This window comes from Ranitomeya imitator, chromosome 4 (assembly GCF_032444005.1).
Source record: "Ranitomeya imitator isolate aRanImi1 chromosome 4, aRanImi1.pri, whole genome shotgun sequence".
NCBI classification, from domain to species: Eukaryota; Metazoa; Chordata; class Amphibia; order Anura; family Dendrobatidae; genus Ranitomeya; species Ranitomeya imitator.
Genome location: NC_091285.1, coordinates 342,107,089 through 342,127,482, shown reverse-complemented (window position 1 = coordinate 342,127,482; position 20,394 = coordinate 342,107,089).

The following is a 20,394-nucleotide window of genomic DNA, read 5'->3' as shown; positions in this document are numbered from 1 at the left end:
GCATTACTATATGGCTGTTTTCACAGTATGATTTATGACCATATCTGCATTTTTGTTCGGTTGTATATACTTTTGTTTCTTTATTTTTATGTTTATGCACATTTATTTTGTTTCTGTGGCCCACTGATGAAGGTCTTTGCAGACCGAAACGTTTGTGACTACTGTATGTATGACATTAATTACCCCCCCTGTTGCATCACATATATTGGAGTGTGCTAAATGTATAATTTTCCACATTTGAATAACTTGAGCATATCACATTAGGGGCTCAGCTTTTGTCTTGATTGAGTGATTGAAAGTACTTGCGCTTTTGGTGTAAAAGAACCACACACATGGCAGAATCTTTTCCGATGATTGATACACTGTCAGGGCATTTTTCTCCTATAAATCAGATCAAACAGTAAAGTAAGTTCAGTTCAATGGTGGTGACAAACAAAAAAATGCGATGAGCCGACCAATTATATGTAGATACTAGCTGAAGAGCCCGGCGTTGCCTGGGCATAGTAAATATCTGTGGTTAGTTATAGCACGTCACTTCTCTTATTTTCCCATTACGCCTCTCATTTTCCCAATCACATATTTAATTTTCCCCCTCACACCTCTCATTTTCTCCCTCACTCCTCTCATTCCCGCCTAACACTTGTCATTTCGACCTCACATCTGTCATTTTCCGATCACTACACTATTTTCCCTCACTCCTCTCATTTTGCACTCACACCTTTTCATTTTCACCTCACACCTCTCATTTTCACCTCAGTATATACATGTTTGTCATCTCCTGTATATAGTATATACCTGTATGTCATCTCCCCTGTATATAGTATATACCTGCTGTGTGTCATCTCCCCTGTATATAGTATATACCTGTATGTCATCTCCTCCTATATATAGTATATACCTGTATTTCATCTCCTCCTATATATAGTATATACCTGTATGTCATCTCCTCCTATATATAGTATATACCTGTATGTCATTTCCTTCTATATATAGTATATACCTGTATGTCATCTCCTCCTGTATATAGTACATACCTGTGTGTCATCTCCCCTGTATATAGTATATATCTGTGTGTCATCTCCTCCTGTATATAGTATATACCTGTATGTCATCTTCTATATATAGCATATACCTGTATGTCATCTCCTCCTGTATATAGTATATACCTGTAGGTAATCTGTTCCTGTATATAGTATATACCTGTGTGTCATCTCCTCCTGTATATAGTATATACCTGTATGTCATCTCCTCCTGTATATAGTATGTACCTGTATGTCATCTCCTCCTTTATATAGTATATACCTGTGTGTCATCTCTCCTGTATATAGTATATATCTGTGTGTCACCTCCCCTGTATATAGTATATACCTGTGTGATCTCCTGTATTAGACCTCATTAACACGTTATTTGCTCAGTATTTTTACCTCAGTATTTGTAAGATAAATTGGCAGCCTGATAAATCCCCAGCCAACAGGAAGCCCTCCCCCTGGCAGTATATATTAGCTCACACATACACATAATAGACAGGTTATGTGACTGACAGCTGCCGTATTTCCTTTATGGTACATTTGTTGCTCTTGTAGTTTGTCTGCTTATTAATCAGAATTTTATTTTTGAAGGCTAATACCAGACTTGTGTGTGTTTTAGGGCGAGTTTCGTTTGTCAAGTTGTGTGTGTTGAGTTGTGTGTGGCGACATGCGTGTAGCAACTTTTTGTGTGTCGAGTTGCATGTGACAGGTTAGTGTAGCAAGTTGTGTGCAGCAAGTTTTGCGCATGGCGAGTTTTGCGCGTGGTGAGTTTTATGTGTGGTGCCTTTTGAGTATGTGCAAGTTTTGTGTGAGGCAACTTTTGCATGTGTTGCAAATTTTGTGCATGTGGCAATTTTTCCGCATGTGCAAGTTTTGCGTGTGGCGAGTTTTCCATGAGGTGAGTTTTGCACTTGTGGCGAGTTTTGCGTGAGCCTATTTTTTGCATGTGGCGAGTTTTGCGCGTGGTGAGTTTTGAGCGGCGACTTTTGTGTTTCGACTTTTATGTGGCGAGGTTGGTGTATGTGTGGTGAAATGTGTGCTGAGGGTGGTATATGTGTTCAAGCACGTGGTAGTGTGTGGCGCATTTTGTGTGTGTTCATATCCCCGTGTGTGGTGAGTATCCCATGTCGAGGCCCCACCTTAGCAACTGTACGCTATATACTCTTTGGCGCCATCGCTCTCACTCTTTAAGTCCCCCTTGTTTACATCTGGCAGCTGTCAATTTGCCTCCAACACTTTTCCTTTCACTTTTTTCCCCATTATGTAGATAGGGGCAAAATTGTTTGGTGAATTGGAACGCGCAGGGTTAAAATTTCACCTCACAACATAGCCTATGACGCTCTCGGGGTCCAGACGTGTGACTGTGCAAAATTTTGTTTCTGTAGCTGCGACGCCTCCAACACTTTTCCTTTCACTTTTTTCCCCATTATGTAGATAGGGGCAAAATAGTTTGGTGAATTGGAAAGCGCGGGGTTAAAATTTCACCTCACAACGTAGCCTATGACGCTCTCAGGGTCCAGACGTGTGACTGTGCAAAATTTTGTTGCTGTAGCTGCGACGCTTCCAACACTTTTCCTTTCACTTTTTTCCCCGATAGGGGCAAAATTGTTTGGTGAATTGGAACGCGCGGGGTTAAAATTTCGCCTCACAACATAGCCTATGATGCTCTCGGGGTCCAGACGTGTGACTGTGCAAAATTTTGTGGCTGTAGCTGCGACGGTGCAGATGCCAATTCCGGACATACACACACACACACACACACATTCAGCTTTATATAGTAGATTTCCCCAGAGATGACAGAGGTAGCTTGTATTTTGTACTGATTTTACTGGAGGTAATCTGGTAGATAACTGTATACAGTTGTGAGGTAAACGGGTCAGTTTATTCCTTGAGCATTTGCAGACAGGCAGTTTCTTAGTGTGATATTGGCTGCTTTCAGGTTCTATCTCTGTGGAGACCCTCACTCAGTTACACCTCAGTGGCTGAGCTGTTTTCCTCCCTCTGAGGTAACTTGCCCTCCCAGAAATGCAGTGAAAATCCTCTCACAATGGCGGCTCTCTGATGCCTTCCCTTCTATCTCCCTGTGGCAGAGCTCAGAGGCCCTGTAGAGGCCTGTCTCCTGTCAGAGTCTCACATACCATTCCTTGCTGCCATCACAATCTGATGTTGTCCCTGTAAGAGAATTCACAATTAGGTAAGACAAGCAAAGAAATGGGAATGACATATGAAAAAACCACATACATTGAAAATGCAGAAATAACGTAATAGCAAAAATACTTATATCTTAGAAACTTTATGTGATAGAGCAAAACTAAGCATATTTTTGGAATCAGCACATCAAACTCCATAAAATAGACATATTACTTTTGCTGGTGACTTGTTTGTGTTGACCAGTGTAATAGAAGCAGGAATCGATAATCAAAAAGTACATATACATGAGCTGTAAATGGTAATCAATTCCAAGACTCATCCAAGATAATAGCATAAAGTAACATACAGCACATGGATTTCACAGACAGTACCCTAGTTTGGCATCCATAGATATCTGACCAATAGTGAATAGACTGGTTGTAGTGCTTTTATATGTTAGTCATGTCCACAGTATGTGCCTGCAACCCCAATGCGCGTTTTGCTTGGACTTCTTTTCTTGTTGTTTTGTGTCTTTATGTCTGCATGTCTCTTCACCATTGACCCATTTTAATACTTTGTTTACTTATGGTCTTTGAATTGTTTTTGATACTTAATAAAATTTGTTTTACTCCTTTGTATATCTTTTTCAAAATGTTCTTGTTATGGGGTGCATTACTTCCATTTTTTATCGATTCATGTCCCACATGACATATGCGTATATACAAACATATACACGTGTATATATATACACACATACATTAATATACTGTATATATATATATATATATATATATATATATATATATATACACCTACTGTATCCTTACCCTTCCCTTGTAGATTGTAAGCCCTCGCGGGCAGGGTCCTCTCTCCTCCTGTACCAGTTGTGACTTGTATTGTTCAAGATTATTGTACCTGTTTTTATAATGTATACTCCTCCTCACATGTAAAGCGCCATGGAATAAATGGCGCTATAATAATACATAATATATATATATATATATATATATATATACTGTATATGCACACACACACACACACATATACATTTTGCGGAACACATCAAGAAGCGTTCTTTTCATTCTCTGTTTAGGAACAGTTTAATAGTTTTTACTAGTTCCATGCTAGAGGTGATAACAGCCCACAGCACACATACTGCTATCACTTTAATCTACTCTCTTATTGATTGGTGAATGCTAGCTCTCCACACTTGATTTATGAACTCAGCATGCAGAAGACCTACAGGGCTGTTACTAACACAAAGTTCATGTAACAAATTGCTCACCATGTACTCAAAATAGAGCAAATGAGTTAGACATGGCAATTCTTTTAAGATAATATATATCCTGTTATATATTTTTTGTCTCAGTTGATAAGATTTTGTAACTTTTGATCTTATTTCATATACCTGCAGCTTTCCGAAAATTATATCTGAACAATAGCTGCATGGGCTTTACAGACTGGCAGCAGCAAAACTGTGTATTCCAGCAGTGAATTTAAATGTGTAAACAAGAAAAGATAATTTTACAGTGTGGGTTCCAAAAGAAGGTAAGTTTGCGTAACTTGTGAACAGAAATAAGTGGAATAATGTCTGTTTTACCAAACATTTAAAGGAATTGCCATAAATCAAATAATTACAATAAATATTTTTGAGATGGAATATTAGATTGTGAGCTCCACTGGGAACAGTGATGATAACGTATGTAAAGCGCTGTGGAATATGATAGCGCTAAATAAGCAATGCATAATAAAAATATCAATAAAAAGGGGTTGATAGGTCACATAGAGGTCAGAGGTGGGTGAAGAAGTGGTTTAGATAGAGAAATCCATGTGATTCACACAAACCGTGAAGACAAAAATGCCCCCAAAATATCAGGAATTAAAAATTCTGAAAGTAAATGTGCAAAATGGATGTAAACCTAAAGAGTATGTGAAGAAGTGTAAACAAAATAGGAGAGCTTGATATCATTGTATTGGGGAAACATTCATATTGTTGAGATACGGTTGGACTCTTCACTTGATTGGACTATAAATCATCCAGGTTGTAGGCTTTTTCAAAACACAGAGTAAGTAGGAAGGGAGGAGGAGTACAGTATGTCCCTATGTAAGGAATGGTACAAAAGCAAATTTGTCAGAAGTCATAATGGCGAAGGTTGTGAGGACGTTGACACCTTGTGGGTGGAATAACAAACAGACATTATTATTTCTTAAGAAATAATTGTTGCAGTAATCTTTAGGTCTGTCATCCAGACTTCAATAAGGAGTAGGAAGATTAGCTGCTTATTCAAATGGTACATGCTGCTCCGGATAGTACACTAGTGATTATGGCACTACCCATATAGTGACTGAGGTCATGGTTTTGCTTCAACTGAAAAGGGGTTAATATTATTCAAGTTATTGCAGGATAATTTTTATGGGTCAGCTTGTGGAAGACCCAACAAGAATTGATGCTCTATTGGATCTGGTCATTTCTAGCAATGCAGGGATTTTTGGCAATGTCACTATTTGCAAAAAGCTGGGAACTAGTGATAACAATATCATTTAATTTTAATAAAACTGGAAAAATGATACTCGGGTGAGGAGGTCAAAAACACTTAATTTAAAAAGTAAGATTTTCCCAGGTTGAAAGCAGCACTTCAGGTCATTGAGTGGGAGCATCTTCTGTCAGATAGTGATACAAATGATAAATGGAAGCACTTTAAATCTATATTAGTTAATTAGACTGCAAAATGTATTCCTATAATTAAAAAGTAGATTACAAAAATTAAACCCCACTTGGCTTACGCCTATCATTAGATAGGCTATATAGGATAAAAAAGGTGCATGTAGAATATATAAATCTGAATGTATCAGAGATATTTAAAAACTACAAATAACTAAATAAAATCTGTAAAAAAAAGGTAATCAAATTGGCTAAAGAAGAAAAGGAATTCCAAATAGCCAAGGAAAGCAAGATACAGTTGTGCTCAAAATTTACATACCCCAGCAGAATTTTTGCTTTCTTGGCCTTTTTTTCAGAGAATATGAATGATAACATCAAAACTTTTTCTCCACTCATGGTTAGTGGTTGGGTAAAGCCATTTATTGTCAATCTACTGGGTTTTTTCTTTTTAAATCATAATGACAACCCAAAACATCCAAATGACACTGATCAAAAATTCACATACTGTGGTCATTTAGGCCTGATAACATGCGCAGAAGTTGACACAAATCGGTTTGAATGGCTACTAAAGGTAACATCCTCACCTGTGACCTGTTTGCTTGTAATCAGTGTATGGACATACAAGCTGATTGAGTTTCTGGGATCCAGACAGACTCTTGCATATTTCATACAGCCACTGACATTTCTGGATTGTAAGTCATGGGGAAGCAAAATAATTGTCAACGGATCTACGGGAAAAGGTAGTTGAACTGTATAAAACAGGAAAGGGAAAAAAAAGATATCCAAGGAATTGATAATGTCAGTTAGCAGTGTTCAAACTGTGATTAACAAATGGAAAATCAGGGGCTCTGTTAAAACAAAACCACGGTCAGGTAGACCAACAAAAATGTCATCCATAACTGCCAGGTAAATTGTTCGGGATGGAAAGTAAAACCCACAAATAACATCAGTTGAAATACAGGACTTTCTGAAAACTAGTGGTGTGGCTGTTTCAAGATGTACAATAAGGAGGCACGTGAAGAAAAATGGGCTGCATGGTCGAGTTGCCAGAAGAAAGCCATTACTACGCAAATGCTGCAAAGTATCTCGCCTACAATACGCAAAACATCACAGAGACAAGCCTCAAAACTTCTGGAACAAGGTAGTTTGGAGTGATGAGACCAAAATTTAACTTTTTGGCCTCAACCATAAACATTACATTTGGAGAGAGGTCAACAAAGCCTATGATGGAAGGAACACCATTCCTATTGTAAAGTATGGAGGTGGATAGCTGATGTTTTAGGGATGTGTGATGTGAGATACAAAGGAACAGGAAACTTGGTCAAAGTTGAAGAAAAGATGAATGCAGCACATTATCAGCAAATACACGGGGCAAATTTGCACTAATCAGCCCAGAAGCTGCACATGGGACATACTTGGACGTTCCAACATGACAACGATCCAAAATACAAGGCCAAGTCAACCTGTCATTGGCTACAGCAGAATAAAGTGAAGGTTCTGGAGTGGCCATCTCAGTTTTCTGACCTCAATATCATTGAGCCATTCTGGGGAGATCTCAAGCGTGCAGTTCATGCTAGACAGCCCAGGAATTTACAGAAACTAGAGGCTTTTTTGCCAAGAAGAGTGGGCAGTTTTACCATCTGAGAAAATCAAAACCTCATCTACAACTACCACAAAAGGCTTCATGCTGTCATTGATGTTAGAGGGGGCAATATACGGTATTAAGAAATGGGGTATGTGAACTTTTGATCAGGGTCATTTGGATGAATTGGGTTGTCATTATGATTTAAAAAGAGAAAGCACAGGGGTATTTTGCTGGGGTATGTAAACTTTTGAGCATATCTCATAAAAGGATAATAAAAGAAGCGGCACTCACCAGTTTGCTGAAAAAAGTGTCTTTAATGCAGCCTTAATCCATGCTTACAGGCTATTCAGACACGTTGCAGGTGATTGTGAGGGTGCGGGGAGAGAAGGAGGACGACGGCCGTTTCGTGCAATCAGCACTTCGACGGGTCCATGTGGGGGTAAAATGATGTCATTTCCTTTTAAAGGCAATATGCGCATCAAGGTAAATTACTGACATACATGTTTTTTTTTTTTTTCTTTTTCATACATTTGCCAAATACTTATAATTTAAACATTGTCAGTAAAAATACTCAAATGCTTGTTGCAACACTATATGAGATTTATAGAATTTTATAGAAATACGGCCATATCCAATTTGTCGTTTAAGCCCAATGGCCCCTGTGCGTTAGTTTTTATAATCCATTTTCCTTCTTCTCTTAGGAGGAGTTTGTTTTTACATCTGTAGTTCCCTTTAGGGGAATCTTTTTGTAGCCAATTATTATACGTTGGTAACAATCTATTGTGGACCACAATAAAAACTGTAAATTCTGCCATCTGCACAAATTAGATAATCCTCTAAGAATTGGAGGTATGACACAAAAAGTTACCGACTTCATAACTTGTAAAAGTAAGTTCGTTGTGTACGTAATATTTTGTCCCTGTAATTTTTATTACATAGGGAAAACCATACGGCCCCTATTTGTACGGTTCCGAGAACACTACAATTCTGTAGTCTCAGGAAAGGGATGCATGAGATTTATCACGCACATGCAGCAGAAACACGAAAGTAACCCTGAACTGTTACAATTCGCTGGCCTTAAGTTAGTTAAATATCCACCCCAGGGAGGTGATCACAACAAACTCCTCCTAAGAGAAGAAGGAAAATGGATTATAAAAACTAACGCACAGGGGCCATTGGGCTTAAACGACAAATTGGATATGGCCGTATTTCTATAAAATTCTATAAATCTCATATAGTGTTGCAACAAGCATTTGAGTATTTTTACTGACAATGTTTAAATTAAAAGTATTTGGCAAATGTATGAAAAAGAAAGAAAAAAAAACAAAAACATGTATGTCAGTAATTTACCTTGATGCGCATATTGCCTTTAAAAGGAAATGACATCATTTTACCCCCACATGGACCCGTCGAAGTGCTGATTGCACGAAACAGCCGTCGTCCTCCTTCACTCCCCGCACCCTCACAATCACCTGCAACGTGTCTGAATAGCCTGTAAGCATGGATTAATGCTGCATTAAAGACACTTTTTTCAGCAAACTGGTGAGTGCCGCTTCTTTTATTATCCTTTTATGAGATATGAGATATGAAGATTGCTGTTACTTATTGAGCAGAGCACCGTATCCAGTAGCTTTATCTGGAAAACGCAATTGGTATATATCGGTGAAATATGAAATAAGCAAAGGGGCATAGAACCAGAAGGCGAGCCCTGGTGCTGTTCCAATCTCTATGTTTGTCAAACTTTTGAGCATAACTGTAATTCGAGGAAACTCATATTTAATACATAAATACAATAAAAAACTAAGTTTGCTACAGGTATGTTCTCCCAATAATGATAATGGGGAATTTGGTCGCTTAAAGAAGTTACTTACTAGGACAACTTCTTCTTATATGCCCCGCTTGGCCCCAACAGAATAATAAAGCATGTACTCCCCTCCCATGCTGGTGCCTTTCCCTCGGTGTCGGCATTCAGTCTCTCGGGACTCTCATGCGGTGTTGTAACAGATGACGCCGGTGGCCACTCAGAGCTGGCATCACTGTCCCCACCTCCTGTTGAATTGAGCAGGAAAAGGAAGTCTGAAATTAGCTGCTGCCCAGATTTCCTCTTCATGTTCAGTTCATGTGAAGGCAGGGACAGTGATGCCAGTGCTGATTGGGCGCTGGCATCACATGTCACAAAACTGCATGAGAGTCCTGGGGAAAGTGGCGCCCACACAGAAGGTGAATATAAGCTTTATTATTTTATTGGAGCCAGATATTTTGATCTAGAAGGAGCTGTCCTAAAAGTGGACAACCCCTTTAACCCCTTTCTGACATTAGACGTACTATCCTCGAGGTGGGGTGGGCCCGTATGCCCACCGATGGGATAGTATGTCATAGCGATCGCGGCCGATCACGGCCGGGTGTCAGCTGACTATCACAGCTGACATCCGGCACTATGTGCCAGGAGCGGTCATGGGCCACCCCGGCACATTAACCCGTGGCAAACTGCAATCAAGCATGATCGCAGTGTTTCGGGTGCATAGGGAAGCATCGCGCAGGGAGGGGGCTCCCTGCGTGCTTCCCTGAGACCCTCGGAGGAACGCGATGTGATCACGTTCCTCCGAGGGTCTCCTACCTCCTCCTCCCTGCAGCAGGCCCGGATCAAAAATGGCCACGGGGCTGCATCCGGGTCCTGCAGGGAGGTGGCTTCACAGCGCCTGCTCAGAGCAGGTGTCGGGAAGCCTCCAGGAGTGCACGTCAGATCGCTGATCTGACTCAGTGTACAGCAAAGTGTCAGATCAGCGATCTTACACTATAACATGATACCCCCCTGAGGCAATGTTATAGTGTAAGAAAAAAATATTCAGATATGTAAAAAAAAATTAAAAAAAATTCCTAAAAAATATATATATATATTGTTCCCATAAATACATTTCTTTATCTAAATAAAAAAAACTAAAAGTACACATATTTAGTATCGCTGTGTCCGTAACGACCCGACCTATAAAACTGTCCCACTAGTTAACCCCTTCAGTGAACACCATAAAAAAACAATGCAAAAAACAACGCTTTATTATCATACCGCCGAACAAAAAGTGGAATAATACGCGATCAAAAAGACTGATATAAATAATCATAGTACTGCTGAAAACATCATCTTGTCCTGCAAAAAACGAGCTGCCATACAGCATCATCAGCGAAAAAATATGAAAGTTATAGTTCTCAGAATAAAGCGATGCAAAAATAATGATTTTTTTCTATAAAATAGTTTTTATCGTATAAAAGCGCCAAAACATAAAAAAATTATATAAATGAGGTATCACTGTAATCGTACTGACGCGAAGAATAAAACTGCTTTATCCATTTTACCAAACGCGGAATGGTATAAAAGCCCCCCCCCCAAAAGAAATTCATGAATCGCTGGTTTTTGGTCATTCTGCCTCACAAAAATTGGAATAAAAAGCTATCTAAAACTGTCACGTGCCCGAAAATGTTACCAATAAAAACATCAACTCGTCCCACAAAAGACAAGACCTCAAATGACTCTGTGGACCAAAATATGGAAAAATTATAGCTTTCAAAATGTGGTAACGCAAAAAATATTTTTTTCAATAAATAGGGTCTTTTAGTGTGTGACGGCTGCCAATCATAAAATCCGCCAGAAAACCCGCTATAAAAGTAAATCAAACCCCCCTTCATCACCCCCTTAGTTAGAGTAAAATTAAAAAATTGGAATTATTTACATTTTCCCTTCAGGGTTAGGGTTAGGGCTAGGGTTAGGGCAATGATTAGGGTTAGGGTTAGGGTTAGGGCTAGAGTTAGGGTTGGGGCTAGGGTTAGGGCTACAGTTAGGTTTGGGGCTAAAGTTAGGGTTGGGGTTAAAGTTACGGTTAGGATTTGGATTACATTTACGGTTGAGAATAGGGTTGGGATTGGGGTTAGAGGTGTGTCAGGGTTAGGGGTGTGGTTAGAGTTACCGTTGGAATTAGGGTTATTGGTGTGTTTGGATTAGGGTTTCAGTTATAATTGGGGGTTTCCACTGTTTAGGCACATCAGGGGCTCTCCAAATGCGACATGGCATCCGATCTCAATTCCAGCCAATTCTGCGTTGAAAAAGTAAAACAGTGCTCCTTCCCTTCTGAGCTCTCTCGTGCACCCAAACAGGGGTATACCCCAACTTATGGGGTTTCAGCGTACTCAGGACATATTGGACAACAACTTTTGGGGTCCAATTTCTCCTGTTACCCTTGGGAAAATACAAAACTGGGGGCTAAAAATAATTTTTGTGGACAAAAAAGATTTTTTATTTTCACAGCTCTGCGTTATAAACTGTAGTGAAACACTTTGGGGTTCAAAGTTCTCACAACACATCTAGATCAGTTCCGTGGGGCGTCTAGTTTTCAATATGGGGTCACTTGTGGGGGGTTTCTACTGTTTAGGTACATTAGGGGCTCTGCAAACGCAATGTGACGCCTGCAGACCATTCCATCTAAGTCTGCATTCCAAATGGCGCTCCTTCCCTTCCGAGCTCTGCCATGCGCCCAAAATGTGGTTCCCCCCACATATGGGGTATCGGCATACTCAGGACAAATTGGACAACGACTTTTGGGGTACAATTTCAACTGTTACCCTTGGAAAAATACAAAACTGGGGGCTAAATATTAAATTTTGTGGGGAAAAAAAATTCATGGCTCTGCGTTATAAACTGTAGTGAAACACTTGGGGGTTCAAAGCTCTCACAACATATCTAGATGAGTTCCTTAGGGGGTCTACTTTCCAAAATGGTGTCACTTGTGGGGGGTTTCAATGTTTAGGGTTGGGGTTAGGGTTGGGGGTTAGGTTTGGGGTTAGGGTTAGGGTTGGGGCTAAAGTTGGGGTTAGGGTTGGGGTTAGCTTTAGGGTTGGGTTTAGGGTTAGGGTTGGGCTAAAGTTAGGGTTTGGATTACATTTACGGTTGGGATTAGGGTTGGGATTAGGGTTAGGGGTGTGGTTATGGTTATGGTTGGGATTAGGGTTCAGGGTGTGTTTGGGTTAGGGTTCCAGTTAGAATTGGGGGTTTCCACTGTTTAGGCACATCAGTGGCTCTCCAAACGCAACATGGCGTCCCATATCAATTCCAGTCAATTTTGCATTGAAAAGTCAAATGGCGCTCCTCCACTTCCGAGCTCTGCCATGCGCCCAAACAGTGGTTTACCCCCATATATGGGGTATCGGCGTACTCAGGACAAATTGTACAACAACTTTTGGGGTCCATTTTCTCTTGTTACCCTTGGTGAAATAAAACAAATTGGAGCTGAAGTAAATTTTTTGTGAAAAAAAGTTAAATGTTCATTTTTATTTAAACATTCCAAAAATTCCTGTGAAACACCTGAAGGGTTATTAAACTTCTTGAATGTGGTTTTGAGCAACTTGAGGGGTGCAGTTTTTATAATGGTGTCACACTTGGGTATTTTCTATCATATAGACCCCTCAAAATGACTTCAAATGAGATGTGGTCCCTAAAATAAAATGGTGTTGTAGAAATGAGAAATTGCTGGTCAACTTTTAACCCTTATAACTCCCTAACAAAAAAAAATTTTGGTTCCAAAATTGTGCTGATAGAAAGTAGACATGTGGGAAATGTTACTTAATAAGTATTTTTTGTGACATATCTCTGTGATTGAATTGCATAAAAATTCAAAGTTGGAAAATTGCAAAATTTTCTAAATTTTCACCAAATTTCCATTTTTTTCACAAATAAATGCAGGTAATATCATAGAAATGTTACCACTTTCATGAAGTACATTATGTCACGAGAAAACAGTGTCAGAATCACCGGGAGCCATTGAAGCGTTCCAGAGTTATAACCTCATAAAGGGATAGTGGTCAGAATTGTAAAAATTGGCCCGGTCATTAACGTGCAAACCACCCTTGGGGGTAAAGGGGCTAAGATCAAGAAAAAGTAGAACTATTAAATGAGTGCTTTAGATCTGTATATACCAAAGAAGAGAGAAAAGCTGATGTAGCCAAACCAAATGCCCCTAATTAGAGATGAGCCAACTCAAACTGTACAGTTTGGGGTTCGTACCTGACATGGAGTGTCCAGTACTGAATCCTGAACACATTAGGTCCGGATGCCTAATAAAGCTTGCTTAAAGGCTACAGCACAGCCAATCAACAAGATTCTAGGTGTTGGCACTTCTGGAGTAATCACAGCCATGCCAAGTATTGTCATAGCTGTGATTGGCCATGTAACCAAGCCTGTGTAAATGCCATATTACAGGTGCTGACGCCATTCTGCTCTGATTAGCGTAGGGACAGGTGCAGCTGTGGAGAGGGACAGTGTTAGGTTCTCAGTATGCGCAGTCTGTAAAAAAAACCTCTGTATGTATATGTTGCACCCATGTCTGTGGGAGTACTGCGCAAAGAAGCCTGTGTGTATTCTGCACCTCTGCCTGTGGGAGTACTGTGCATTTGAGCCTCTGTGTGTACTCTACAACCCTACCTGTGGGAGTACTACAGTTAGGTCCATATATATTTGGACAGAGACAACAATTTTCTAATTTTGGCTATAGACATTACCACAATGAATTTTAAACAAAACAATTCAGATGCAGTTGAAGTTCAGACTTTCAGCTTTCATTAGAGGGTATCCACATTAAAATTGGATGAAGGGTTTAGGAGTTTCAGCTCCTTAACATGTGCCACCCTGTTTTTAAAGGGACCAAAATTAATTGGACAGATTCAATAATTTTAAATAAAATGTTCATTTCTAGTACTTGGCTGAAAACCCTTTGTTGGCAATGACTGCCTGAAGTCTTGGACTCATGGACATCATCAGACGCTGTGTTTCCTCCTTTTTGATGCTCTGCCAGGCCTTCACTGTGGTGGTTTTCAGTTGCTGTTTGTTTGTGGGCCTTTCTGTCTGAAGTTTAGTCTTTAACAAGCGAAATGCATGCTCAATGTGGTTGAGATCAGGTGACTGACTTGGCCATTCAAGAATATTCCACTTCATTGCTTTTATAAACTCCTGGTTGCTTTGACTTTATGTTTTGGGTCATTGTCCATCTGTAGTATGTAACGACAACCAATCAGTTTGGCTGCATTTGACTGGATCTGAGCACACAGTATGTCTCTGAATACCTCAGAATTCATTCGGCTGCTTCTGTCCTGTGTCACATCATCAATAAACACTAGTGACCCAGTGCCACTGGCAGCCATGCATGCCCAAGCCATCACACTGCCTCCATCGTGTTTTACAGATGATGTGGTATGCTTTGGATCATGAGCTGCACCACGCCTTCACCATACTTTTCTCTTTCCATCATTCTGGTAGAGGTTGATCTTGGTTTCATCTGTCCAAAGAATGTTCTTCCAGAACTGTGCTGGCTTTTTTAGATGTTTTTTAGCAAAGTCCAGTCTAGCCTTTTTATTCTTGATGCTTATGAGTATCTTGCACCGTGCAGTGAACCCTCTGTATTTACTTTCATGCAGTCTTCTCTTTATGGTAGATTTGGATATTGATACGCCTACCTCCTGGAGAGTGTTGGTCACTTAGTTGGCTGTTGTGAAGGGGTTTTTCTTCACCAGGGAGATTATTCTGCGATCATCCACCACTGTTGTCTTCCGTGGACGCCCAGGTCTTTTTGCATTGATGAGTTTACCAGTGCTTTCTTTCTTTCTCAGGATGTACCAAACTGTAGATTTTGCCACTCCTAATATTGTACCAATTTCTTTAATGGATTTTTTCTGTTTTCGCAGCTTAGGGATGGCTTGTTTCACCTGCATGGAATGCTCCTTTGACCGCATGTTTACTTCACAGCAAAACCTTCCAAATGCAAGCACCACACCTCAAATCAACTCCAGGCCTTTTATCTGCTAAATTGAGAATGACATAATGAAGGGATTGCCCACACCTGTCCATGAAATAGCCTTGGAGTCAATTGTCCAATTATTTTTGGTCCCTTTAAAAGCAGGGTGGCACATGTTAAGGAGCTGAAACTCCTAAACCCTTCATCCAATTTTAATGTGGATACCCTCAAATGAAAGCGAAAAGTCTGAACTTCAGCAGCATCCAAATTGTTTTGTTTAAAATTCATTGTGGTAATGTCTATAACCAAAATTAGAAAAATGTTGTCTCTGTCCAAATATATATGGACCTAACTGTATGTCTTTAAGTCTCTGTGTGTGCTCTGCATCGCTGCCTGTGGGGGTACTGTGCCTTTAAGTCTCTGTGTGTGCTATGCACCCCTGCCTATGGGAGTACTGTGCCTTTAACCCCTTAATGACCGGAGTTTTTTTTTTGTTTTGCGTTTTTATTTTTCGCTCCCCTCCTTCCCAGAGCAATAACTTTTATATATTTCTGTCAATATGGCTATGTGAGGGCTTATTTTTTGCGGGATGAGTTGCACTTTTGAACAGCACCATTGGTTTTACCATGTCATGTACTAGAAAACAGGAAAAATTTCAAGTGCTGTGAAAATTGCAAATAAAGTGCAATCCCACACTTGTTTTTTGTTTGGCTTTTTTGCAAGGTTCACTAAATGCTAAAACTGACCTGCCACTATGATTTTCCATGTCATTACAAGTTCATAGAAACCAAACATTTCTAGGTTATTTTTACCTAAGTGGTCAAAAAAAAATTCCAAACTTTGCTTAAAAGAAAAAAAATCACAATTTTCCGTTACCCGTAGCATCTCCATTTTTCGTGATCTAGGTTTGGTTGAGGACTTATTTTTTGCGTGCCATTTTTAATGATACCATTTCGGTGCAGATACATTCTTTTGATTGCCTGTTATTGCCTTTTAACCCCTTTTTGACATCGGACGTACTATCCCGTCCATGTGGGGTGGGCCCCTATGACCATGGACGGGATAGTACGTCCAGCGCGATCGGCGGCGCTCACGGGGGGAGCGTCGCCGATCACGGACGGGTGTCAGCTGCCTATCGCAGCTGACATCCGGCACTATGTGCCAGGAGCGGTCACGGACCGCCCCCGGCACATTAACCCCTGGCACACCGCGATCAAAGATGATCGCGATGTGCCGGCGGTGCAGGGAAGCACCGCGCAGGGAGGGGGCTCCCTGCGGGCTTCCCTGAGCCCCCCGCAGCAACGCGATGTGATCGCGTTGCTGCGAGGGTCTTACCTCCCTCCCTCCCTGCTCGAGCCCCGGATCCAAGATGGCCACGGATCCGAGTCCTGCAGGGAGGGAGGTGGCTTCACAGAGCCTGCTCATAGCAGGCACTGTGAAGCAGCCTGCACTGCTATCAGATCGGTGATCTGACAGAGTGCTGTGCAAACTGTCAGATCACCGATCTGTGATGTCCCCCCCTGGGACAAAGTAAAAAAGTAAAAAAAAAAATTTTCAAATGTGTAAAAAAAAATAAAAAAAAAATATTCCAAAATAATGAAAAAAAAAAAATATTATTCCTATAAATACATTTCTTTATCTAAATAAAAACAAACAAACAACAACAACGCTTTATTATCATACTGCCGAACAAAAAGTGGAATAACACGCGATCAAAAAGAGATATAAATAACCATGGTACCGCTGAAAACGTCATCTTGTCCCGCAAAAAACGAGCTGCCATACAGCATCATCAGCAAAAAAATAAAAAAGTTATAGTCCTGAGAATAAAGCGATGCCAAAATAATTATTTTTTCTATAAAATAGTTTTTATCGTATAAAAGCGCCAAAACATAAAAAAATGATATAAATGAGGTGTCGCTGTAATCGTACTGACCCGAAGAATAAAACTGCTTTATCAATTTTACCAAACGCGGAATGGTATAAACGTCTCCCCCAAAAGAAATTCATGAATAGCTGGTTTTTGGTCATTCTGCCTCACAAAAATCGGAATAAAAAGCGATAAAAAAATGTCACGTTCCCGAAAATGTTACCAATAAAAACGTCAACTCGTCCCGCAAAAAACAAGACCTCACATGACTCTGTGGACCAAAATATAGAAAAATTATAGCTCTCAAAATGTGGTAACGCAAAAAATATTTTTTGCAATAAAAAGCGTCTTTCAGTGTGTGACGGCTGCCAATCATAAAAATCCGCTAAAAAACCCGCTATAAAAGTAAATCAAACCCCCCTTCATCACCCCCTTAGTTAGGGAAAAATTAAAAAAATCTATTTATTTCCATTTTCCCATTAGGGCTAGGGTTAGAGTTAGGGCTAGGGTTAGGGCTAGGGTTAGGGCTAGGGCTAGGGTTAGGGCTAGGGTTAGGGTTAGGGCTAGGGCTAGGGTTAGGGCTAGGGTTAGGGTTAGGGCTAGGGTTAGGGCTAGGGTTAGGGCTAGGGTTAGGGCTAGGGCTAGGGTTAGGGCTAGGGTTAGGGCTAGGGCTAGGGCTAGGGTTAGGGTTAGGGCTAGGGTTAGGGCTAGGGTTAGGGCTAGGGTTAGGATTAGGGTTAGGGCTAGGGTTAGGGCTAGGGCTACAGTTTGGGTTGGGGCTAAAGTTACAGTTAGGGTTTAGATTACATTTACGGTTGGGAATAGGGTTGGGATTAGGGTTAGGGGTGTGTCTGGGTTAGAGGTGTGGTTAGGGTTACTGTTGGGATTAGGGTTAGGGATGTGTTTGGATTAGGGTTTCAGTTATAATTGTGGGGTTTCCACTGTTTAGGCACATCAGGGGCTCTCCAAACGCGACATGGCGTCCGATCTCAATTCCAGCCAATTCTGCGTTGAAAAAGTAAAACAGTGCTTCTTCCCTTCCGAGCTCTCCCGTGTGCCCAAACAGGGGTTTACCCCAACATATGGGGTATCAGCGTACTCAGGACAAATAGGACAACAACTTTTGGGGTCCAATTTCTCCTGTTACCCTTGGGAAAATACAAAACTCGGGGCTAAAACATATTTTTTGTGGGAAAAAAAAAGATTTTTTATTTTCACGGCTCTGCGTTATAAACTGTAGTGAAACACTTGGGGGTTCAAAGTTCTCACAACACATCTAGATTAGTTCCCTGGGGGGTCTAGTTTCCAATATGGGGTCACTTGTGGGGGGTTTCTACTGTTTAGGTACATTAGGGGTTCTGCAAACGCAATGTGACGTCTGCAGACCATTCCATCTAAGTCTGCATTCCAAATGGCGCTCCTTCCCTTCCGAGCTCTGCCATGCGCTCAAACGGTGGTTTCCCCCAACATACGGGGTATCAGCGTACTCAGGACAAATTGGACAACAACTTTTGGGGTCGAATTTCTCCTCTTACCCTCGGGAAAATACAAAACTGGGGGCTAAAAAATAATTTTGGGGGGAAAGATTTTTTTTTTTAATTTTCACGGCTCTGCGTTACAAACTGTAGTGAAACACTTGGGGGTTCAAAGCTATCACAACACATCTAGATGAGTTCCTTATGGGGTCTAGTTTTCAAAATGGTGTCATTTGTGGGAGGTTTCTACTGTTTAGGTACATTAGGGGCTCTGCAAATGCAATGTGACACCTGCAGACCATTCCATCTAAGTCCTCATTCCAAATGGAGCTCCTTCCCTTCCGAGCCCTCCCATGCGCCCAAACAGTGGTTCCCCCCCAGATATGGGGTATCAGCGCACTCAGGACAAATTGGACAACAAATTGTGGGGTCGAATTTCTCCTGTTACCCTCGGGAAAATACAAAACTGGGGGCTAAAAAATAATTTTTGTGGGAAAAATATTTTGTTTTATTTTTACGGCTCTCCATTATAAACTTCTGTGAAGCCCTTGGTGGGTCAAAGCGCTCAGCACACATCTAGATAAGTTCCTAAGGGGGTCTACTTTCCAAAATGGTGTCACTTGTGGGGGGTTTCTAATGTTTAGGTACATTAGGGGCTCTGCAAACGCAATGTGACACCTGCAGACCATTCCATCTAAGTCTGCATTCAAATGGCACTCCTTCCCTTCTGAGCCCTCCCATGTGCCCAAACAGTGGTTCCCCCCACATATGGTGTATCATCGCACTCAGGACAAATTGGGCAACAAATTTTGGGGTCCAATTTCTCCTGTTACCCTCAGGAAAATACAAAACTGGGGGCTAAAAAAATAATTTTTGTGGGAAAAAAATTTTGTTTTATTTTTACGGCTCTGCATTATAAACTTCTGTGAAGCACTTGGTGGGTCAAAGTGCTCACCACACCTCTAGATAAGTTCCTTAGGGGGTCTACTTTCCAAAATGGTGTCACTTGTGGGGGGTTTCAATGTTTAGGCACATCAGTGGCTCTTCAAACGCAACATGGCGTCCCATCTCAATTCCTGTCAATTTTGCATTGAAAAGTCAAACGGCGCTCCTTCCCTTCCGAGCTCTCCCATCCGCCCAAACAGTGGTTTACCCCCACATATGGGCTATCAGCGTACTCAGGACAAATTGTACAACAACTTTTGGGGTCCAATTTCTTCTCTTACCCTTGGGAAAATAAAAAATTGGGGGCGAAAATATAATTTTTGTGAAAAAATATGATTTTTTATTTTTACGGTTCTACATTATAAACTTCTGTGAAGCACTTGGTGGGTCAAAGTGCTCACCACTCCTCTAGATAAGTTCCTTAGGGGGTCTACTTTCCAAAATGGTGTCAATTGTGGGGGGTTTCAATGTTTAGCCACATCAGGGGCTCTACAAACGAAACATGGCGTCCCATCTCAATTCCAGTCAATTTTGCATTGAAAAGTCAAATGGCACTCCTTCGCTTCCGAGCTCTGCCATGCGCCCAAACAGTGGTTTACCCCCACATGTGGGGTATTGGCATACTCAGGACAAATTGTACAACAATGTTTGGGGTCCATTTTCTCCTGTTACCCTTGGTAAAAAAAAAACAAATTGGAGCTGAATTAAATTTTTTGTGAAAAAAAGTTAAATGTCCATTTTTATTTAAACATTCAAAAAATTCCTGTGAAGTACCAGAAGGGTTAATAAACTTCTTGAATATGGTTTTGAGCACCTTGAGGGGTGTAGTTTTTAGAATGGTGTCACACTTGGGTATTTTCTATCATATAGACCCCTCAAAATGACTTCAAATGAGATGTGGTCCCTAAAATAAAATTGTGTTGTAGA